The sequence below is a fragment of the Spermophilus citellus genome (genome assembly GCF_964194105.1).
Source record: "Spermophilus citellus genome assembly, chromosome: 2".
In the NCBI taxonomy this organism is placed as follows: Eukaryota; Metazoa; Chordata; class Mammalia; order Rodentia; family Sciuridae; genus Spermophilus; species Spermophilus citellus.
In genome coordinates, this window is record NC_138183.1 from 194,498,339 (window position 1) to 194,522,927 (window position 24,589).

The window sequence follows — 24,589 nt, forward strand, 5'->3', positions numbered from 1 at the left end:
GGTTGTTGGGATTACAGGCGTGCTCCAAAAAATCCAGCTAGAAAGTGATTTTATTAGTTTCTTGTGTACCCCTGAATTTATTTGTGCAAATACAATGTTTCTACTTCTCTCTTTTTTTCATAAAGTGTTGCTTATAACCTTGCATTTTATCTCTGAACACTGAACTTGAAGTTTCCATTTTCTTTTTAGGGGCTGCATCAGATCCCATTGTATAGATGTACCATTATGTATTTGAGCAATCCTTTATTGATGGACATTTGTGTTGTTGCCAATTTTTTGCTAGTACAGAAATTGCTGCAATGAATAACTTTGTACATACTTTCAGCTCAGGTACAAATACATGTAGGAAAATTGCACAGAAATACTATTAGTAGATCAAAAGGTCCGCGCATTTGTAGATTTGATGACTAGTTCCAGTTTATCCTCCCTTCGGCAGCACATGAGAGTGCCTGTCCCCCCATAGCCTAGCCAACGCTGTGATATGGAATTATTGGATTTTGGCCAATCTGGTAGGTGAGAAATCATGTCTCAGTGTAATTGTAATTTGCACTCTTGTTATAAGTGCACCTTTTCATAATAATAATAATTTAAGATCCATTTGCATTTCTTATTCTATTATATCCTATAGTCATTTTCTATTAGGGTGTTGGTTTTCTTGATGCCTATTGGCTTTTTATATTTTAGAAAGATTATCTAACCTTATGTCTTCTACCTGAATTGAAAATGAATTTTCCCAGTTTATTATTTGTCTTTAGCTTTACTTGTTTTTTCTCTCTCCTTTCCCCTTCCTTCCCTTCTTCTTTCCTTTCCTTCCCTTCCTCCCTCCCTCCCTTCCTCCTCCTCCTTCTTCTTCCATCTCTCTCTCTCTCTCTCTCTCTCTCTCTCTCTCTCTCTCTCTCTCTCTCTCTTTCTCTCTCTCTCTCTCTATTTATTTAAATTTTTGAGACAGGGTCTTGCTAAATTGGCCAGGGTGTCTACAAAATTGTGATCCTCATGTCTCATTGTCACAAGTTGCTGAAATTATAGGCAGGCGTCATCACACCTTACAGGTTCCCCCACACACACACTTTATAATGCAGAAGTTTTTATTTTCTGAGGTTCAGCTTTTCCATTTTTTTAATGGCTTCTAAATTTTAAGCCATAGTTAGAAGGGTTTTTTCTACTCCAAGATATCTTTCCTATATTTTGTCTCTGTTTAACATGTATATTTTTTTAATATATTTGGATATTTTATATTAAGTCTGTCTGTCTTTCTTTCTATTTTGAGACAGGGTCTTGCCAAGTGACCCAGTGTGGCGCAGAACTTGCAGGCCTCCTGCCTCAGACTCCCCAGTGTGTTATTTCTCCTAAGCAACATATCATGTAGTTGGATTTTGTTTTTAAACGTGAGAATGAGAATCTTTGCTTTCAGTAACATAGCTTAATTTATTTATATCTATTTCAGAACTGATGTAGTCTCATTTTACTTTTCTATTTTTTAAATTTCTTGCTTCCTTATTGCTTTGCTTTTTTTGTTCTTTGCTACACATTCTAGGTTTTTCCTGTTTATTATCTTCTAGAATGATTTAGAAAGTGGAAATCAAGTTTGTAATTATCTAAATCTTCAGATTAGTCAAGCACATGTATTTAAACTCGTATGTATCCAATTACCAAAGTCAATAAAAGGCGCCACTTATTGCGGCCCTGGCTGCTTTTCCCGAGTCTCTATTACTGTCTGCTTTTCAGATGAGGAAAATAAAGCTCCAAGTGCTTAAGTGGTTTGCTCCAAGGTCACCCCATAATATCTACTGATCATCCCCCTACACACACACCATGATGAGAAATTTAGCAGGCTTAAGCCTGTCAGGGCCACCCTGGGAGCTCCAGAGAGGAAATCTCTGTGAATGCCATCGCCAAAAGTGAGGGGGGGTGAGCGCCTCAAGGTAAAATCCTGATGGTCTAGCAACCCTTGATATTAAACTCTAGGATTTTTGCCAATCTGATAGGTGAAAAATCATGCCTCACTGTAGCTGTGGTTTGCATTTCTCTTATGGGTGAGACCTTGCATCCTCTTACATGTTGGAGAGCCATTTGCATTTCCATTTCTATGAACAGCCTATTCATATCTCTTGCCCACTTGGGAAGTGCCCAGCAAATAATCACCACATCAAAGCTTCCTGGTCTGTTTGTTCTTGAGAATGCCAATCAGATGACTTGGAGAGTTTTATTCTGTTATAGAAAAGTCACGTCCGAAAAAAAATAGGCTTTTCATGTGAACCTTCAGAACAATTTTCTTCCTCCTTGTGCTGTCGGCTCTTTTCCCAGGTTCCATTTTGGTTGTTTTGTTCACTTTCCCTTGATCAGGCCAAAATAAAGCCGGGCCAGGCCTTACCTCCGGACCCTCTCAACTTTATGCTGTGTTGCTTAATAACGGCAGATGTCTCAATTCCACTGTTAGATAATGTAGACACAGAAAAAGAGAAGCTGATGAGGATTGCATAGGGGAATTATCATCAGGGCTGGGGGTGTAGCTCGGTGGTGGAGCACTGTCCAGCATGCCCAAGGTCCTGGGTTCGATCCCAGCATCTGCAGGGAAAAAAATATGCCACCGTTATCTTTATCTTTTTTTAATTTTTATTTTTTTATTGGTTGTTCACAACATTACAAAGCTCTTGACAAATCATATTTCATACATTAGAATCAAGTGGGTTATGAACTCCCATTTTTACCCCAATTTATCATTGTCATCAAGAAGAGCTAGCCTTTGGGGCTGGGGATGTGGCTCAAGCGGTAGCGCGCTCACCTGGCATGCGTGCGGCCCGGGTTCGATCCTCAGCACCACATACCAACAAAGATGTTGTGTCCGCCGAGAACTAAAAAAATGAATATTAAAAAATTCTGTCTCTCTCTCTCTCCTCTCTCTTAAAAAAAAAAAAAGAAGAGCTAGCCTTTAAATAGGACTATAGATTTGTAAGTTTATCTATTAATATTTATGGATATGTATACACACATATATATATACACACACACACCACACACACACTAAATGTATATATTCAAAATTTACACATATGAAAATCTAGTTCTCATAAAAACCCTCTATTCATTATCCTTTACAGATGACAAGGGTAAGGTACAGAGAGGTTATACAACTTGCCAAGCTCACACAACCTTAACTGAAGTCTGGACTGTACCTACAGTATCTGGTCTCAGAAACCATGCCCTCCATCACTCCCACTGGCCTGGGAAAACGTTCCTATGTCATTAGTGTTTGGCCAAAAGCCCATCTGATCAGTGCTGCTGCTGAGTCCCTGAGAGAGCGGTAGGCAGTATGGACTAGTCTGTTTTATCTTCTTTGAAACCACAGATTCTTCATTTACTAATTCATTTAATTTTCTGATTTATTCATTTAAGAAATATTTATCATGTGCTTATTTTGTGACAAGTCTGGTGCTAGGTGTCAAAAATACCAAGATAAAGTAGATATGATCCTTGTCCTTAAGGAGTTTGTAGTAAAGGGGGTGGGATGGTACCTGGTCAGTTAATGACAGTATGACCCTGCTGTTCTATTTTGGGGGAGGAGGAGGTGGTGTACTATCCATGAATGTTTCCCAGTTCATTCCCATCCATCATCCAATTAGTGCAATGTCTCCCTTGTACTTTGTCCTGTGCCTTTCTCTTATCTCTGTTTATATAGCATTGCTGCGAGTTTTTGCATTTCTGCACACCTTCCTGAGCATTTTCACAGAGTATCCAGATTGGGTTGTCATTTTTCTACCCTGAAAAGCTCCTTGTTGTGAGGCCTGAGGAACCAAGGAAGGCTTCTGGGTAGGGCAGATGGGCCCTTTAGAATGTTCACTGTGGCTGAAATGTAGAAAATAAATTGAGTGGTGGAGATGAAACAGGCTGCTTGGTCCTGAGACTGCTCCATAGTTAAGCAGAATACAAGATCTGAGCAAAGGTGGTGGAGAGTATGGATTCCAGGAACATGAAGGACATGGAATCAAAGGGACTTACGCATTCAACTAATGTTGAATAAGCATCTAAATACCAGGCACTGCACCAGGTGCCAGGGATATAGCAGGGAACAAGATAGGTACAGCTTCTGCTTTCACTGAGCCTGGAGAAAAAGACGGGCCTTTGGATCCTTTATGATAAATAAAATACAAGAGGAGAAGCCCCAGGCACTACAGGAGAACAGGAGGGGGCACTCGAGGGGGTGTGAAGGGGCAGTCCAGGCTGATTTCTGTTTCAGCTGTGGAAATAGATGGTGGCAATCTAGGAGGCAAAACCTATGTCTCTCTGGGTTCCCAACGTCCAGGGCAGGGCAGACAGAAGCAGAGAAATTGGTAAGCAAGCAACTATTGAATGAATAGAAGTTACCCAACTGTGGATGCTCCCCAGTCTCCACCCTGACCTTGAAAGAGGAAGGTGGGGAGTAGTTCACAAAGAAACTCAAAGTTTCAGGAAGTCCAGTGGTTACTCAATGCCCACAAACTGTCAGCCGCTTCCCAAGTTACCCAACAGGACGCATGAGGCAGCCATGGCTGTCCTGATGCTCAGCAACCAACCCTGTGCTGCCATGACTCACTGTGTTTGGGCCTGGGCTGTGGAGGCTCAGTATGTCCCTGGCTGCTCTGGGGCCACCAGCGTGGACCCCACAGGTTATTAGAGGCCTTCCTGGAACTGGTAGGGAAGGAAGAACCAGCTCTGCAATAATGTCCCTGAGTATGTGTCCCCAGAGGTGGGGCCCTTCCTCTGGCTCCTGTGTTTCCTGTGTCTCTGCCTCAGCATCAAGCTTCCAGGTCTGGGTCTCTACCTTCATTCAAGGACAGGGACTGGCCATTATCCTCTGTGTCCCCACCCTAGACAGCATTTCCCCCAGAACAAAATAGAAAATATTTCTTGAGTTAGTTTGGAGAGAACCACACCCTGACTCTTCAGGGATAGTGTCCCCCATCTCCAGGGGGAGAAAGCCGACCTGGGGCCACTCAAACACCCATGTCATTCTTAGCTCATAGCCCAGCTGCCCATAGTTACATCCCTGAGTGGGTACACGGAGGCTCCTCTGCTCGATTTCATGCAGCACACCTCGTCCCTGGCTCCTCAGGATCTCTTTCAGGGCACCTGTGTTCCCTGTCAGGGCTGGGGCCACACAGGCTGATGGCCAAAGACGGCTACCATGCCACTGGGAGAGGAGCACCTGCTCTGTCCTGGTGATTGCCCAACTCTGTTGGCTGCCCCATCTGGTGGCCCCCCACCCTTTAGGTCTTTTCTACCTGAGAGCCAGGGCTCTCCTTCCTGCTCCACAGTCACTTATTTGTATGGCTCTTTAAGCAAGATATTCTGTGTTTACTCAAATTTCCCAAGTGCCTGCCAGGATCAGTGCCCTGGTGGCCTTGCCTGGTAGCCCAGAGCTATGTCAGCTCAACCAGACCTCAAAGTTTATTTGGTTTTGGGATTTTGGTTGTGTGTGTGGGGGGGATTATTTTAGGTTTGTTTGTTTGTTTGGGTTTTTTTGTTTGATTGGTTGTTTTGGTTCGGGGACTTGAACCCAAAGGGACTTTACCACTGAGACAGAATCTCACTAAGTTGCTGAGGTTGGCCTCAAGCTTGTCATCCTCCTGCCTCAGCCTCCCTAGTCCCTGAGATTACAGGCATGTGCCACAGCACGGCACTATTCCTTAAGTATTAAGCAAAGTGTTTTGTTTTTGTCTGACTCTAGAAATAATGCCCCTTTGTTGTACAGCATTTGAAAAAAATATGAAAAAAGGGAAAACAAAATGCTTTACACAGGTAAGTGATGTTAAGCGGGGTGTCTATGCATATTAACCTAGGTATAATGTATGTATAATTTTGTGTCCTGCTATTTTTTTCCCCATCGTAATGATACAAGAATTTTCCTGAGTTTTTACAAGCCAGCCAGTTAAATTCTAACCCCATTGATTTCAATTTATCATTCTACACAAATTCTTAACCTTTGTGGAGATTTGGCTTTCTCTTCCAAGCTTAGAATTATGCTGGTACTGGAATAGAGGAAGAGGAGAGAGGAGGAGGAGAGGAAGAGGAGGAAGCGGGAGGGAGGGGAAGGAGGAGGAGACAAAACCAGCACCGAGCATTGGTTCTCTCTGCCTCTCTTTCCTCCCCCTCCAGTTAAAATTTGTTTCTTAGAGGCCTGGGGCTGTGGCTTAGTGGTAGAGCGATTGACTCACATGTGTGAGGTACTGGATTTGATCCTCAGCACTGAATATAAATAAATGAATAAAATTTTTAAAAAAGGTCAATCAACAACTAAATTTTTTTTTTAAAATCTGTTTCTTATATTGAAAAGCCACAGGTCAGTCACATGACTTCCAGGGTCACACAGGCCCACCTGATCTCTTCCAGAGTCTTTCCCTCTGTTTATGCCACACACCCAACCCTAAAGGGAAGGATAATCACTCCCTGCTGGGAAAAAAGTCTTCATCTCCAGGGCCAGCCCTACAGGGCCTGGGCAGCAAAGACCCTGTCCCAGCTACCCTGCTTCCACTTGGGTCCTCTGCCTACTTGTCACAGGATCTAGTTTCCACACCTTTGTAACCTGGTTACCATCTCTTGATTCAGAGCATCTCCTAGCATGTTAGGGAGGCTCCAGAGCTCCAAGTGGGTCTGGTGGAGTGTGGAGCAAGATTAAGACAGTCCCCTTCTCTGTTCTGGTTGCTATGCCTCTGTTAATGCAGCCTACATTTATGCGGTAGCCACCACCTTGGCTTATGAAGAGCTTGTGCTCGGGTTGAACTCTGAGCCCTTTCTTGTGTTATTGCTAGTAAACCAGTTCTCCCATATCCTGTGCTTGAAGAATCTTTTGAAGAAACCATATGCAAAACTTGATCCTTTGCCCTCTTTGTGTATTTGTGTTGTGATATTTAGCTCTCTTTCCTGGCTTCTTGTCATGGATGAACTTGATACATTACACCAGGTCTCTAGCCAACCTATTGATGTTAAACATGAACCTGACCCAAGACAGAATCCCTTGGGGCTGGGGATGTGGCTCAAGCGGTAGCGCGCTTGCCTGGCATGCGTGCGGCCTGGGTACGATCCTCAGCACCACATACAAACAAAGATGTTGTGTCTGCCGAGAACTAAAAAATAATAAATATATAAAAAAAAAGACAGAATCCCCTTCCCAGATATCGGTCTATAATCAGAGCCCTGTTTAATTAGCTTCCTAAAAATCTGGGAAGAGCTGGGTGTGGTGTCACATGCCTGTAATCCCAGTGGCTCCATAGGCTGAGACAGGAGATTGCAAGTTCAAAACCAGCCTCAGCAACTTAGGGAGGCCCTAAGCAACTTAGCATGACCCTATTTCTTTTTTTTAATATTTATTTTTTAGTTGTAGGTCAACATAATATCTTTATTTTATTTTTATGTGGTGCTGAGGATCAAACCCAGTGCCTCACACATGATAGGCAAGCACTACATATGAGCCACAACTCCAGCCCCTAGCATGACCCTATTTCTAAATACAGAAATTTATAAAGGGCTGGGGATGTGGCTCTATGGTTAAGCACCCCTGGATTCAATCCCTGGTACCAAATAAATAAGTAAATTAAATTAAGTTAAATAAATCTGGGAAAAATATCACCTTCTTTAAAAATCCAATCATGCATTAGTAGACACCTGAAGAGTTGAAATCAGAGACTCAAGCAAGTAACACTTACAGGAATGTTCACAGCAGCATCTATTGACAAGAGCCAAAAGGTAGAAATAACCTAAATGTTCATTAACAGTTGAATGAGTGAACAAAATGTGGTGTACATACAATGGAGCATTAGTTGAATGAAGTTGAATAAAGTTCTGGTACATGCTATGGTGTAGATGAACCTCAAAAGCATTAGGTCAAGTGAAAGAAGCCAGACACAAAAGGTCACATATTATATGGGTCCATGTACATTCAATATTCACAATAAATAATTCACAGAGACAGAAAGCAGATTGGTGGCACCAGGGGCTGAGAGAAAAAGGGCAAGGGGAATGACTGTCAATGGGTGTGGGTTTTTCTGCTGTGGTGATGAAAATGTTTTGGAACTAGGTAGAGGTAGTAGTTACGCAACACTGTGTGTGCAGGAAATGCCACTGAATTGTATACTTTAAAATGGTTAGCTTTCTGTTATATGAATTTCACCTCAATTTAAAATATATATTTGCAAAAAAAAAAAAAAAGTCCAATTAGGCATTTAGCAGGTAGCCTTGTGCTGGGTACTGGGGCCAATGAAGTGAATCAGACTTGGTTTCTACTGACTAGAAGAGCCCAAAGTCTCAGAAGCCAAGTTGGGGCACTGGAAGCCAGAAGTTGAAGGCCACCCTCCAAGATTCACTTCCTTGTGGGTTCTCTCTGGTTACCATTATGATCACCATGCAGACTTCCAGGGGCACTGCCCCGTCCCTCTCAGTGACTGGGGACACCTGACAATCACTGCCTCAGCCACGTGATGAAGCTTTAACAGTGATGGGCCATGCCAATTGCACACAGCCTTGATGCAGTGTGTTGACGAAGGCATTTAACCTCTTGTCTCCCTCCAGGAACCCAGAACCAACTTCCCGTCATGAGGAAAGCATCAGGAAAACCCAAACTCAGCCACAGTTCAGAAAAGACCTGACCAATACTCCTCAAAACTGTCAAGGTCATCAAAACCAAGGAAGGTCCAAGCAGCTGCCCCAGACCAGAAAACAGGAGACGTGATGATTAAATGAAAAGCAGCACCGTGGATGGGATTCTGGGACAGAAAAGGACATTAGGTAAAAACTGAGGAAATCCGGGGGGAGCATGGGAAGAATGGAGGAACTTTATATAGGGCAAAGGGGAGGGAGGGGAAGGGGGCGCATGGGGCTAGGAAGACGGTGGAAGGAGATGGACATCATTACCCTAAGTACATGTATGAAGACACAAATGGAGTGACTCTACTTTGTGTACAACCAGAGATATGAAAAATTGTGCTCTTTGTGTGTACTATGAATTGAAATGCATTCTGCTATCATGTATAATAAATTAGAATAAATAAATTAAAAATTCAAAGAAGAAGCTGAGGACATCCAAACTGGACATGATGGTCCATGCCTGGGATCCCAGCGACTCGAGAGGCTGAGAGGATCCTAAGTTTGAGGCCAGCCTCAGCAACTTAGTGAGACCCTGTCTTAAAATAAAAAAATTGAAAAGAGCTAGGGATGTAGTTTAATGGTTAAGCATCCTGCCCCACCTCCCCCCTCAAAATTAAAAAACCAACTAGGAAAATCCAAATCAAATATGGACTTCAGTTAGTTAATAATAATGTATTAGTGTTGGCCCATTCATTGTGGTGACTATGAGACATTAACAATAGAGGCTGCTGGGTGGGGATATGCAAAAACCCTCTGTTTTGCAACTTTTCTGTAAACATAACCTGTTATTTAAAAAAGGTTATTTTATTTTTGAAGTTTATTTAAAAATATATTTAAAGCCTGCATCCTTTAAAAATTCTTGCAAGGGCTGTAAAAAGGCTGTTCAAACAGAAATGAGATGGGGAAAGAAACAGCAGGATGTGACCCACTGAACAGGGGGGTGTCTAAGGTCTCATTCTCCTTGCCTGCTTGCCACCCTCCCTTTCAAATCCCTGAGCTGCGTCTTTTCAACAGATTCCTGACTTGGGTGCACCCTTATAAAAATGCCAATGCCTTTAAAGTTCCAGACCAAGAGAGTCAGGGTCTGTCTTCCTTAGCTCTGGGACCCCAGAACAGTTCTGTTTCTGGGCCTGAAACTTCTACCAGGAAGAACTTTAGATGAGTCATTTCACTACCTGCCCAGAGATGTGGACCTGTCACCCAGTGGGTATGTCCTAAGTTAATAGTAGAATATATTAATCCAGTATAATATCCATAGATGTTCCTGCCCACTAGTTGGGGATCATTTTCTTCACTACCCAGCAAAATTCCTAAATTTGGTATGTAAGAACATCACGGATGCCTTTGACTGGGACTTTCCTTAATATACCTACAGGTCAGCGCAGTGTAGTGGTTAAGATGAATGGTTTGCAAGAGAAAACACTGGCTTCAAATCCTGATTCTATCACTGATTATTACTTAAGACCTGGAACCCTTGGTTTTCATGACTATAAAATAGTAATAGTTATAATATAATATTATATTAAGTAATGTAATAATAATAGTAATAATAATAATAATAATAATAATAATGTCTATTTTATAGCAATATTGGAAGATTAAGTGAGATAATTTGTGTAAGGTACTTAGGACAAGTAATCACCCAGATATGATACTCCAAAATAAGGTTTACAACTCCCCTCAGGAGTGCTATTAAAATAGAAAGGAAGGGCTGGGGTTGTGGCTCAGTGGTAGAGTACACATGTGAGGCAATGCGTTCGATTCTCAGCACCGCATGTGAATAAACAAATAAAATAAAGGTCCAGCAACAACTAAAATATATATATATATATTAAAAACAATGCAAAGGAAGCTATTTGGGCACATGCAAGTGTCTCCTGCTCACAGCATCTTTTCCAGCTCCTAGGGAGTTCATAAACCTTCAAGCAAATGACATGAGTGAAGGGTCTCAAGTCCTCTCCTCTGTGGTTTTCCTAGCTTACCATTTTGGAGGCTGGCTCTCCATTTCCTGGTGTTCTCTGTGAATCCTCAGAGATCTCCAACAGTGGCTCTGACAGCACAGTAGTGGGCTCTTTTGTGCCCAGGAGTGCAGTTCAACCCCAAACTCTTCTGGAGCAGTTGGGAAAGACCACGAAGGCCTGTACCTCACTCATGTTGGCTTTCTTACCCCTGTGGTAAGAAAACCCTGTGGTTCCCCCTTCCCCAAGCTCTTGACTCCCAGATCAAGCAGGAGAGATCTTGTTTCGGAATTCCATTGTGTCTCTGAATCTGGTTTCCATAATTAAACCGTAAATTCCCCATAGGACCTACCTCCTCCTCTTCTTGACTCTCTTAAGTGTAGCAAAGTTAAGGCGGAGGCCAAGGAATCTTTAAATAACACCTGCTGTGAGTATTCCCAGAGCTATCACTTCCTGGTTAAGGAAAACACTCATTGCTGTTGTCAGTGATAACTTGGTAAATATCAAGAATCACCAACTTCAGCATACCATTGACCACCATAACAAAACCTGGTCTCTTCAAAATGCCTTTAATGGAGGGGTGAAGTGGCCAAATTATATTATTAGATTATATTCACGTATGAGTATATAACAACAAATGCCATCATTATATACAAGTATGAGGTACCAATAAAAAGTGTGGGGAAAAAATCAAAATGCCATTACTGATAGTTGGGTAGTTGCAATTTATTGAGTTTATAAAAGCTACTGAAATAAGTTGTTTCCATACATAATCTAATTATTTATTTATTTTATCAGTACTGGGGATTAAATTCAGGGGTTTTCTACCACAGAGCTACATCCTCAATCCTTTTTATTTTGAGACAGGGTCTCACAAAGTTATACTGGCTGGCCTTGAACTTGCCATCCTCCTATCTCAGCCTCCTAAGTTGAATCATCTTAGTTCATGCTTTTAATACATAGTCCTGCCCAGCCATGGTCCAGAAGTACAAACTCTTCCTTCCTTCTTCTGAGAAACATTTGCATCAGCTCTTTTTTTAAAAAAAAAAAAGTATTCTTTAGATGTTGGTAGACTTTTATTTTATTCATTTATTTATAGGAAGTTCTGAGAATTGAACCCAGTGCCCCATACATGCATGCATGTGCTCTACCACTGAGCCACAACTCCAGCCCCTTGCATCTGTTCTTGTTGCTGTGTTTTTGCTATTGTTTTTTTGATATTTATTTTTTGGTTGCAGTTGGACCCAATACCTTTAGTTTACTGATTTATATGTGGGGCTGAGGATGGAACCCAGGGCTCCACATATGCCAGGCAAGTGCTCTACCACTGAGCCACAACCTCAGCCCCTGTTTTTGCTATTGTTAACATTCAAGGACAAGCCCTAGAGGACCATCCTTGATGTGTGAGGCTTCCTGCACAGAGGGCAGACCTGAGAACCTGAGCTGGGAACCAGGCACGCCAAAGATCTCAACTCTGCCCATGAGCTAAGAACTGGGAATGAACTTGGACTGTATCCAGGACAAGAATTAAACAGGCTTGCGGTGTCTGTCAAGGTTCTTGGACAGAGCTGATGAGAAGTCTTTAGGTTTCAGGGAAGTAGCACCTGCCACCAAAGCCACAGGTCTATTAGTGGCTATTAGACACAGAAGCCAGAAACAAGAGAAAGAACTGGCTGGATCTTGGAACCAATGGAAGATAAAGAAGAGGTGACAAACTTCACACTGAAGGTTATGGGTAAGAAGACTCAGAGAGTGGCTGTCAAGGTCTTGTGCATGTCTGTACCCAAAGGTAATTAAAATGACCTATGTCCATCCCAGCTAGGACCTTCCCTGCTCCAGGCGTACACCTACAGAAGCCAGGGGAGTCCAGGAGGCCCAAGATGTGGGCCAATGTGTGCTGAGTTCCTGGAGCCTCAGTGTGCTAGACATTAGCCCTTTAGTTGAAGAGCTGTGAGGAGCCCTGGTGGCTCACTCAGGCCAGTGTGGTGATGTCCTTGGATGACTCAGAGCAGCTACAGTTATACCATTATGTGCTCATGCCCTAATTGTACCCTGGTGCCCAGTACTGTAGCTGGCACACAAATGAGAGGATGAAGATCCCCATCCTGAGATACAGTCTAGCAAGAGAGACATGGCACACCACCAGCCCGGGGAGGATCTTGCCTTGTGGTAGCCTAGGCTTTGGGCTTTTGAGTACCTGGAGGTAGCGAAGCGCTTCCAGGACCAGGTGGAGGTGATGAGTGGGGAAGGGGTGGGCCTGGCTTCAGAGGAATGATGTGTGTGCGTGCAGTCCCAGCTGTCCCCAAAGTGCTGAGGAGCCACATGATTCAGAGCAGGGCGTTGGGCTGCAGGAAGGGTGGGGAGGCCGGGGACAGTGCCAGTGAAGTCCAAAAGGAGCTGGTTTTATCCCTGTCTTCCTGTTTCCTTCCCTCCTTCCACAGTTTACTGCTTTAGGACAAAGGCCACTGCAGAGGTTTATAGACAAGTAACAGTTCTAACGACATCTGCAACAGAAGCAACAAAGAACAAAATGAGATAAATCTGGGTTGAGTTTCTAAGTGTTGAAAATAAGTAATATCTCAGAGATTACTTTAAAAAAAAATAGGAGTATCTCAGTGTCACAGAAAAAACTCCCACATTGGCAAATTGGGTAAAATCCTGCTTCGCCACTTCTTAACACCCAAACTAAATTCTCTGAGCCTCAGTTTTTTCTTTCGTTTGGGCACTAGAGATGGTGTCTGTAGTGGACCTTCACCTGGACTCAGTGAAGGGTAGGTGGATATGGCCCTGTCACTGTCCCTGCACCGTCCCAGACCATGGCTGGTAAAGGGGCCAGGACAAACAGATGCTCAAGCCACAGGGACTTCCAAATAGAGTAGAAAGCCACTCACCTTTTCTAATATTGCAGAGTTTCTGTGATTACCTATAAAATTGCCCTCAGCAACATCCAGACATAAGTGACAACAATGTGGTGAGACTGGTCCTCCTGGTATCTCGGGTGTAGCTAAGTGTTACTTCCTGTCCACCGGCTCTCCATCAGCCCATCAAGTTCTCAGCCCAGGGCTGGTGGGGATGAGAGGAAGATCTAGACCCTGGCCTCTGAAAATGCAGAATCTGCAGGGCAGCTAGGTTCTCACAAACAATGGTATGCCAGGAGGCCACGCCTCCCGTGTCTAGCCAGAGCTGCTTAATTCAGGCCCTCTGCATGGTGACCTCTCAGCCTCATCCCCAAGAATCCTCCTCTATGCCAGCCATACCTCTGCCCTGTCTTTCACAGCACACTCCAGGCCTTCTTCTGCACTGTCCCTCTCCATCAGGAAGGCCCTTCTTCTTCAGTGCCTGTCCCTCCTGGGGACAGCTTTCTGGCAAGCCCTCTAGCTGTGTTCAATCTCAACTTTCATTTACTCAGCTAGTAGTCACAGAAGCCTGCTCTGTGCTGGGCCCCAAATAAACAGAACATGTCCCCACCCGCGTGAGACCTTGTCACGTGGCCAGTCAGTCCCTGTGAAAGGATGGCTACCTCCCCACTTTGTGATTGTGTGTCTGTCTCCCCACTAGACTATGCACTCTATGAGGGCAGGGTGGGTCAGTCCTGGGCACTATTGTGAGTGTCCAGAGCCCGTTATAGAAGGGGGTGGTGGTCAGTTAATTGTATGGCTCTGTGACAGGATTGGTTGACTGATGGCATGCTGGGAACTCAGAGGAGGCAGTCAGGACTTTAATGAAGAGCCAAGGAAGGGCTCCTGGAGGAGGCTGTGGCTGGAGTTTGTATGGGAGGGGAGGGCAGGGCTGGGGAGGGTGTGGAGTGGTGTGAGTCAGTGCCCTGCTGGAAGGGCGGGCAGGAGCCCATGAGGCTAGCTGGATGCCCTGAAGAGCAGTTCAAGTGCTGTCTCCTGGGGCCTTGGAGTCTCTCTGCTTGTCTGCACAGCTCTGTTGTCCCCAACTCCAGGTTCTCTTTCCCTCATTCCCCTACCTTCCAACAAAGCATAGGATAAGTCCATGGTTAAGGGATCCAGAAGGCAGCAAGGTAGGTGGCAAGATGCTATTTGAGAGTCTAGGACCTTCCTCAGCTCCGATCACCTCCTCATCTAGAGTATAAGACACCCAGTGAAATCTGAATTTTAGATAAACTGAATAAATCCTTTGCATAAGTAATAACTGGGACATGCTTCTAAAAAATTATTCATAGCTTATCTGAAATTCAAATTTAACACAGCATCCTGTATTTTCACTTACTAAACCTTGCAACCCTTCCCCCAACTCCTCACTTCAGTATCTCGCCTCACTCCTGCCTGGAGCCCCCAGGGAAACCTTTGAGGTTGTGGGCCTGCTGCAATTTACTCACCAGAACAGCAATTTAGAGCTGCAAGGAATAGTGAAGATTTCTAGCCCCATCCCTCCCTGTTTACCCCCTCGGAGGGAGAGGCCCAGAAGGATCAGGCACCGGCAAGTCCTTGGGCACCTCTTAATAAATTATCTGCGTTGGGGGCTGGGGATGTAGCTCAGTTGGCAGAGTGCTTGCCTCACATGCACAAGGCCTTTCTACATCTTTAGCCTCCCAGAGCGCAGAAGGACTCTCAGTGGGGGCCTTCTAAGGAAGGGCCAGGGCCTGCCCAGCCAACACTTTGGGGCATATTTGAGTGAGGCAAGGCGGGAAGTCTCTAGGTTCCCGCTCCCACCTGGAGCTGTTTCCCGGATCCTAACACCCTCAGGTGAGTCACCTCCTTCACCTGCTGGGGTGGATCTGGTGCAGTGCCAAAAGAAGGTCCGGTGCTCCTTCTGCTTAACTGTGCTCTGGGGAGGTGCCAAGGGCAGGGCAGGGCAGTGCTGCTCCCTTAAGATCCAGGCCTATAGAGGTGCTCAGAGAAGGCCCAGCCAGACTCCCTATGGAGAAACTGAGGCAGGGTGGGGAGATGCTGGATCAAAATCACACAGCCATTAAGGCCCATGGGGCTCTTTCTTCAGGTGCCATTCCTCATTCCCTGATGAGATGGTCAACTCCGAGCCTGCTCTGTCTCTCCACCTCACTTTCCCCTCCTTGATACCACATTGGGTACTGCTTTGTGTACTGTCCGTCTCCATACAACATAATCCTCATCACTGTCTCTGGATCACAGAACGGTGCCTGGCATGAGGAGAGGCTTAATAAGCACTTGTTGAACGAGATTGCCCTTACCACCTTTCACCTTGTGTGGACTGATTACCCGATGCCCAGTCCCCACAGCTCAGACACGCTTCCCACCATGCACCTAGAGACTGGCTATATCTGTACAATGGCAGCTGTGGGTCTCCTGATCTCTAAGGACTACCAGTGTAGCCCAGCTGGGGCTTCTTCCTCCTCCCTCTCCATCCCCAGACCTCTGTGTAGCCAATCCTCCCCAACCTGGAGTGTGGTGCCCCAGACCCTTCCTTTCACCCTGGTCAGATCCTTTTCTCTTTTTCCTGTCCTTCTCTGGGGCCCAAGTTCATGTCCTCTCTGTCTTGAGGACCAGAGGTGGTCAGGGCCTAAGGGGCTATACTCAGGGTCCTTGGGACACTATAAAGTCATCCAGAGAATGTTAATCAGAGCAAATCTGTCCTGACTTCCTTGACCCAGTCCCTAACCAGTCCAGCTATCTCCTTTTGAATGCTTCTCCCAGGTGTGTCCAGAGCCAAACTCTTCATCTTCTCTGGATCTGCTCTTCTGTCATCCTCAGCAAGGGCACTTCCAGCCAGCTGATCACCTGGCCAGGAATCACCCAGCTTCCCCTCATTCCCTCCCTGCCCCTATCTGACTAATCCTGGATCCTTCTTGTGGTGTCCTGCAGATTGTGTCCTGCCCACCTTCCAAATCTTGCCTCCATTCGTATTTCATCTTCTCCACCTGAACCTCTGAAGCACAGGCTTCTTGACCCCTGTCCCTTTGCCTTCCATCCACACTTCATGCAGCAGCAGGGAGGGATCCTACCACAGCCAACCCAACCTCATCATTCCCCGGCTCAAAACCCTTCCATGGCTCCCCATTGTCCTCAGGATAGAGTCTAGAACTCCTTGACCTGGCATTCAAAGGTCTTCATGACCAGGGACCTCGCCAGCCTTGTCATTTCACCTCACATCACCCCTCTGCTGACGGCTAAGCCCTGTCCAGCTCCCATGTTGGCTCAAGGCAGACACACACACACACACACACACACACACACACACACACACACACCTGTAATGCCTCCTTCTGGACACTCTTCAGGATTCTCCAATCATCTGGAGAATTCACTGTGGGAATCATATTGTTGCCTAGCGACGCCAGACAAACGAGACTTTGCAGGGTGCCCATATGTGTTTTGAGAGTCAAAATTGTTTAATCATGTACTCATGGCTTGTTCCAAAAAGATTTGAGGTGTGCCGTTAAATATTTATTGAGTGACACCCATGTGCAGAGCCCGGTATGTGCACACACACGCTCATCCACAGTTCCACTTGCTCGCACAGGACCAGGGCACCATGAGGATTGTGGGACTCATGGAATCCCATAAAGGACTTTAAAGGCCAGTATGAGTTAGATTTAGTTTTTGGTTATTAGTACCAGGGATTTAACTCAGGGGCACTTTAACACTGAGACACAGCCCTAGCCATTTTTATTTTTTATTTTGAGACAGGGTCTTGCTAAGTTGCTTAGAGCCTTGCTAAATTGCTGAGGCTGGCCTCAAACTTGCAATCCTCCTGCTTCAGCCTCCCAAGATTCTGGGATTACAAGTATGTACCACCATGCCTGGCTTGGCCCGTGTGAGTTAGGACAGGGTACCTGATATGGAGAGAACTCTGTCTGGCTCAGGGTAACACCAATAGATGTGGAGTTGGGGGTTCAAATCTAGGGTTTTCTGAGCTCAAATTTCTAGGGGATGCCCCCAGAGTACTGAACACAGCCCTGCCTTCAGGAGTTCCTGGTGATTGGAAGAGAGGGGACTTTGGCTGGGCCTTATGGCCCAGCTACTTGGGAGGCTGAGAGAGGCTGAGGCAGGAAGGATTGATGTTCAAGGCCAGTCTCAGAAACTTGGTGAGGCTCTGTCTCAAAATAATTTACTGCAGATTGAACCCAGGGACACTCTACAACCTTTTTTTAAATTTTGAGACATGGTCTTGCTAAATTGCCCATGCTGACCTTGAATTTGCGATCCTCCTGCCTCAGCCTCCCTAGTATCTGGTCAAAATAAAAATTTTTTAAGAGGCTGGGGGAGGTAGCTCAGTGGTAGAACACTTACCTAGCATGTGCAAGGCCCTGAGTTCAATCACCAGTACTGCATAGAGACAGACAGACAGACAGAGAAACAGAGACAAAAACAGGAACAGAGAGGAAGCTCTGGAAAATTAAATGAAGCTCACTGCCTGGCGCTCAATGCTCCACCCAGCTCCACCCTCCCAGGTGAGGTAGCTCAGGGGACATCTGGAGTTGGCAGGATGAGGGATGGGAAGGTGGGAAGGATTTGGAAGAAGAGGACAGTGAGAAAGGCCGGATGGGGATCAGTGGGAACAAAGGCTGGAGGAGGGGAAAGAACCAAACCACGGCTTCCCCTACCCCTGCTGCCCCTCCCTCTGCTCAGGTTGGCTTCGAGATCTGTTCCTCTTTCCTCCTGCAGTATCACCTGGGAGTGGCGGAGGGGTAAAGACCACGGGAGCTGCCAGGGTTCTAGGTTCTCCATGGAATGGATCCTAGGCCCAGCCAGGAGGCAGCATATCCACCTGCGCGGGCACAGCACACCCTGAGTTCCAGCTGGAAGCCTGCTCTCCTCCCCTCCGTCCCTCTATCCAGTCTGTGAACATGCGTCTCTAGACCCATTTCATAGAGGAGGAAACCAGGGACCCAAATATGGGTGATAGAGCAAGCTTCCATCTCTGAGTCCACAGAGACTAAAATCCTCCCCGTCAACTACCCCAGGTGTGTCGCTCCTGTTGCTGGGCAGGGCTCAGCCAGGTGATTCAAGAAACATGCATGGGGTTGACCTCTGGGAGGGACCTGAGGAGGAGCCTCCCTTCTCTGCCCCTCCAGGCAGACAGCCATCAAAGCCTGAGCTTGCCCTCCTGGGCTGTTTGAGATGCCAGGCCTTCTACACTCTCACCCACAGGGCACATTGCATAGAGCCCCGCTGGACACCAGGCCCAGGGTCCAGTACCAGCTCTGTCATCATTCACTGTGTTACCTGGGCCAACATCTTGGTCTCTCTGACCTTCCCCTTCTGCAGGGAAGGTGCTGAGCTGGAAGGATTTCCAGGGCCCTTTCTGTCGTAAGCTTTCTGATCTTTGGCATCTCTGGAGGATTGCACTTGTCTGTCTTTCAGGCTAGGAGCAGGCCGGGTTCCCATCCCAGTGCACTGGTCAGCACTGCGGGAGGACTCTTCAGACAGTGGGGAGGGTGGATGGGGGACAAGGATTCTAGTTTCATCTCCTGCAGCCAAAGCTGAGGCGGGCCTGGCCCACTCCCCTGACACCCCAGCTGACCCCAGCACTGAGTGGCTGGGAACTGGCCCAGGCCGGGGCAAGGCAGCTGTCAAGGCAGCACTAAAATTAGCCCCAAGGCTAAGGGAGCAAGGATCCGGCCCAGGATTCGGGCTCTCACAGCCCCAAGGGACTTAGCCCACACCCCACTCAAGATGGGCGAGGTCAGCCAGAGTTCTGGGGTAACCTGTCATGATGCTGGGTGGGGAGAGCCACCGGCTTGTACAAACACATGTCAGAGGGCCAATGACGGGCAAGAGGCACCCTTCCAGTTGCTTGAGCCCTCAGGTAGCTCCCAGCCCTAGTTCTTCAGAACTCTGGAAAGGACCAGGGAGAGACCTTGCTATTTATGTCCTCCTAGGACAGGTTGAGGGGACTACCCAAGGTGGAGAAGGATAGCCTTGCACTTAGCACCAACTCCCAAGAGTGGAGGAGGAGCTGGGAGGTGTATCAGCCTGGTACAGGAGCAGGTTGGAGACACCAGAACAGGACCTAAGCCAGCTCCCTCCTGGCCACCTAGCCACTTAAGGATGGCAGCTCTGTTCCCTTCCCTCTTCTCTGCCTGGATGCTCTAAGGATCTTATTAAAATGCAGATTCTGATTCAGAAAGTCTGGGGTGGGGGTGGGATTCTTCAAGATTCTAACAAGTGAGCTGGGGATGTACCTCAGAGCACTTGCCTGCATGTTCTGAGTTCAATCCTTAACACCACCAAAAAAAGAAAAAGGAAAAAAAAAAATTCTAACAAGAGCCCAGAATGATCTGCAGACCACACTTTGAGTAGGAAACTCATTTCCTAGCCTGGACCAGACACAAGCACAAACAAGGTATTTGTAGGTGGGAATGCCAACCTTGTGCCTCTGTATATATTGCATGTGGTTTGTTAAATGTAAACAAGGTGTACAATAACAGTAAACATCAATAAAACTGAAAAATACCTAGCCCTTAAAAAAAAGTCAATTGAAAGTTCTGAGATTAAACCAAGAAACATAGTAAGAATTAAAAGAACAAACAAAAATTATCTAATCTTTATTGAGCACTATGCTTAGGCAAGGTTCTAAGAATGTTGTACATGATATCTTTTTTGGGAGGGGGAGGAGTACCAGGTATTGAACTCAGGGACACTCAACCACTGAGCCACATCCCCATCCCTATTTTGTATTTTATTTAGAGACATGGTCTCACTGCATTGCTTAGCATCTCGCTTTTGCTGAGGCTGGCTTTGAACTCTCCATCCTCCTGCCTCAGCCTCCCAAGCTACTGGGATTACAAGTGTGTGTCACCATGCCCACCTTATACATGACATCTTATTTATTCTTTTAACAACTCCAATAAGGTGAGAAAATTGAATCTCAGAGAGGTTAAGTGATTTGCTCAAGGTCACACAGCTGATAAGCTGCAGTCATAGCTGAGATATACATTTGCACCCATATCTATCAGTGTATGCACCTTGGTACATGTGAGCTGTGGGCATATGTCCAATTCCATAGACTCTGGTGATGCAGGAAGACAGTAGCCGCGTGGATAGAGCAGACGAGTTAAGAGTCAGACATGATGATTCAGAATGGGAGCTTTCCATGGGTGAGAAGATGGAAGGAGACACAGATAGAAAGAGAAAACAGAAATCAGATAGACCTGGGCCTAAGTCAAGAAAGAAAGAAAGAAATGAAGGGAGGGAGGGAGAGAATGGGAGTGGGGAGGAAGGAAGGAAGGAAGGAAGGGAGGAAGGAAGGAAGGAAGGAAGGAAGGGAGGGAGGGAGGAGCAAAGTGCCCCACCTGGGCTGGGCCTTTCTGGCACACAGTAGGTGCTAGGGTGGATTTATGAGGATTTATGGCCCTTCCTTCCCCAAGTGAATTAACTGACATTTGGGGAGTGTCTGGTGCCCTGGCTGGCTACAGTCAGCTCACTAGGTTAAGAGAAGGCACCCTGGGTAGGGCCAGGGACAAGCAAAGACAAGGCCCAGAGTAGTGTTGGGGTCATAGCTGAGACAGCATCCCAAGGAGGAGCTGCCCTCTGAACAGAGCACAGAGCCTGGCCTCCGGCCCCCTGCCTGGGCCAATAGGAGAGGCAGTGAGCCAGGAGACACCCCAGTTCAGGAGTAGCTCTCTCAGGAAAGCAGACACCCTGACTCAGCCCTCAGCTATGCCGGACACAGCAGCCCTTGTGATTCTCCAGGCCTTGCCCCTGGGGGACCAAAGCTGGGCCGGATATCAGCCTGGGCCTTTGGAAGTTCCTGTTGATTCATTTGCTCTTCCTCCACCCACAGTCTTGACTTTGCTGCTGGACGTGGGTCTCCCTGAGGCTGTTCTCACCTGGTTCGCTCCCAGAGTGGGCAGCCATGAGGCATCACTGGGCAGGCTCCTTACCCATCCTTACCCTTGGCCATGTGTTGCCAGAAAAATTTGCTACCCAAATCACTTCTAGGAGGTAATGAGCTGCCTCTTGTAGGCTTCTGTAAAAAGTGGGAAGTGCCTGGGTGGACCTTAGTTTCTTCTGGGACGCAGAGTGGAGGGGCACCGGGAAGGATCTCCTGGATCCTCCAGAAACAGATGCTGGGTAGTGCCACCCAAAGCCCTGCACAGATGAGAGCGGGCTCACTGTGGGAATCTGGATTGGCGCTTTGGTGGATCCGTCTCCTTCATTTTCCACATGAGGCTAAAAGAGGGCTACCACCATGTCAGGGGCACCCAAAGAGCCGGAGAACCCAACCCCACCACCGACTCCCTGCTGCTGAGAGCTCCAGAAGAGTCTGTGAAAGACTGGCTCTGGCGCCCCACAGTGGCAGCATGAGAGAAAGGCAGGGCTGGGGCAGAGAAGTTGGAGGCCAGGCTGGGTTGATTCCTCCAAGAGGTTCCCTTCTCTGCAGTTACACAGCCTCCAACCCTCTGGTCGCTCCAGTGGGATACCTACCTCCCCCACCAGAGTTGGAACTCCTCAACAGTATGGGGAGGGCTGATCTGATTCATCACACCCCTAGGGCATGCTGGGAAGGCATTGTGAAGATTTGAGGAAATGGTTTGAACGGAATTGAATTCAATATAAATAGAAGGAAACAGTGTGGAGTGTGGACAAAGATTTATGCACAAGAATGATCGTTAAATCGATGTTTACAAAAGCAAAAATTGTGTTCATAATTGTAGAAGTGGGTGATGGGTATATGGGTTCATTATAGTGTTTCAATCATTCTTGTGTATTTTGGAAATGTTTGAAACAAAGGAGCTAATAGAAAACATAAAACTCCAACAATAGAAATCTAAATAAATTATGATGCAGTTGTGCAAAGGAATAATGTTTAGGGACATGGAGTGTTTTTTGTTGTTGTTGTTCTTAATTATAACAGCTTTATTGATATATACAATTCATATACCATATAATTCACTCATTTAAAGTGTACAACTCAATGGTTTTTATTATATTTCCCATGTTTTGCAAACATCACCACAATCAATTTTATAGCATTTTCATTGTCCCCCAAAAAACTCTACAACCATTGTCAGTCACTCCCCATTTGTCCCCAAACCTCATCCACAACCCATAAATCTATTTTCTGTCTGTATAGATTTGTCTATTCTGGATATTTCATATAAATAGAATCATATCACATATGATCTTCTGTGTGTGGCTTTTTTCCTCTTGGCATAATTTTTTTCAAGATTCATCTACATTGTAGCCTGTGCCAGTACTTCATTCCTTTTTTGTGATTGAATAACATCCCATTGTATGTACATTTTATTTATTCATACGTTAGTTGATGGACATTTGGGTTGAACAATGTTCTTTTTTTTGAAATAAATATTTTCTTTATTTTTTATCTTTTTTTTAGAGGGGGGAGAGAGAGAGAGAATTTCAATATTTATTTTTCAGTTTTTGGCGTACACAACATCTTTGTTGGTATGTGGTGCTGAGGATCGAACCCAGGCCGCACGCATGCCAGGCGAGCGCGCTACCGCTTGAGCCACATCCCCAGCCCCAACAATGTTCTTATGACTGTTCACATTTGACTTTTTTTTTTCAGTGCCAAGGATTGAACCCCAAACCTCACACTTGTAGCATTCTACCACTGAGCTACACCCTCAGTCCTTTTTTTGCTAGTTTTTATTTCGAGATATGGTTTCACTTAAGTTGCCCAAGGTGACCTTGAACTTTCAATTCCCCTGCCTGAGATACTCCTGAGACTATCTGGAATTACAGGCATGACCACTGGGCCCAGCTTCATGTACAAGTTGTTGTTGTTAAACCCAGGGGTACTTAACCACTGAGCCATGTCCCCAGCCCTTTTAAATAGTTTATTTAGGGACAGGGTCTTGCTAAGTGGCTTAAGGCATCACTGAGGTACTGAGGGTGGTCTTGAACTCACAATCCTCCTGCCTCAGCCTCCTGAGCCTCTGGGATCACAGGCACCACTGTGCCCAGCTCATGTACATGTTTTAATGTGAATGTTTGTTTTCATTTCTCTTGAATATATACCTAGCAGTGAAATTTCTGGATCTTTGGTAACACTATGCTCAGTTATCTGAGGAACTGCCAACCTGTTTCATAAAGGGGTTGCTTCATTTTACATCCCCACCAGCAATGTATGAAGGCTCCATTTTGCCATATTTGTTATTATCTGTCCTTTTGATTCTAGCCATCTTAGAAGGTGTGTGTGTCCCATGTATTTTTAATGACATGGGAAAATAATGTTGATGTAATGTAAGTTGGGTTTTTTTGTTTGTTTGTTTGGGTATTGGGGATTGAATTGGTTCAGTGGGCTCTCTTTGCCACTGACCTACATCTCTAGCCCTTTTTATTTATTTATTTATTTATTTTAGAGAGAGAGTTTTAATATTTATTTTTTAGTTTTCAGCGGACACAACATCTTTGTTTGTATGTGGTGCTGAGGATCGAACCTGGGCTGCACGCATGCCAGGCGAGCGCGCTACGGCTTGAGCCACATCCACAGCCCTAGCCCTTTTTATTTTGAGACAGGATCTTGCTAGGTTTTTTAGGACCTTGGTAAATTGTTAGGGTTGTCCTTCAACATGTGATCTTTCTGCCTCTGTCTCCCAAGTCCCTGGAATTACAGGCATGTGCCACCACATCCAATTGCTGTTATATTTTTTTAAAGAAGAATCATAATCTATCAACATGTTAATGTGATGATATGTGGCAATGTTAATGACTTTTTTTGTTTGTTTGTTTGTAGGTGGACACAATACCTTTGTTTATTTAGGTATATGTGGTGCTGAGAATTGAACCCAGTACCTCACACGTGCTAGGCAAGTGCTCTACCACTGAGCAACAACTCCAGCCCCTAATGACTTTTATTCTTCCTAAGTTTTTGAAAATGTGGACATCCATGAGTAGAAAAAAAATACTATGAAAGAAGAGAAAGGAAAAACAAAAAAAGTTAATAGAAATATAGTATAAATAAATTACCACAAAACACTAAATGTAATGCATGAAGTTGATTAAGGACCAGCGTGCAGGACCACGGCCTAGGAACTTGGAGTGAGGTGCCAAATGCAGGCAGAGGAGTCCAGCTCCTGACTCCAGGGCATGGGGGAATCC

General features: G+C 45.7%; 1 long non-coding RNA gene across 1 annotated transcript; it reads right to left on the minus strand.

Moving 5' to 3' along the window:
- Positions 1 to 968: 968 nt before the first annotated feature.
- On the minus strand, positions 969 to 18,927 carry LOC308638446. The gene is made up of 3 exons (XR_014019839.1): positions 18,746 to 18,927; positions 17,810 to 17,845; positions 969 to 2,565 (listed from the first exon to the last, which is right to left on the minus strand). It is a non-coding gene; the product is annotated as an uncharacterized lncRNA (long non-coding RNA).
- Between the last annotated feature and the right edge of the window lie 5,662 nt (positions 18,928 to 24,589).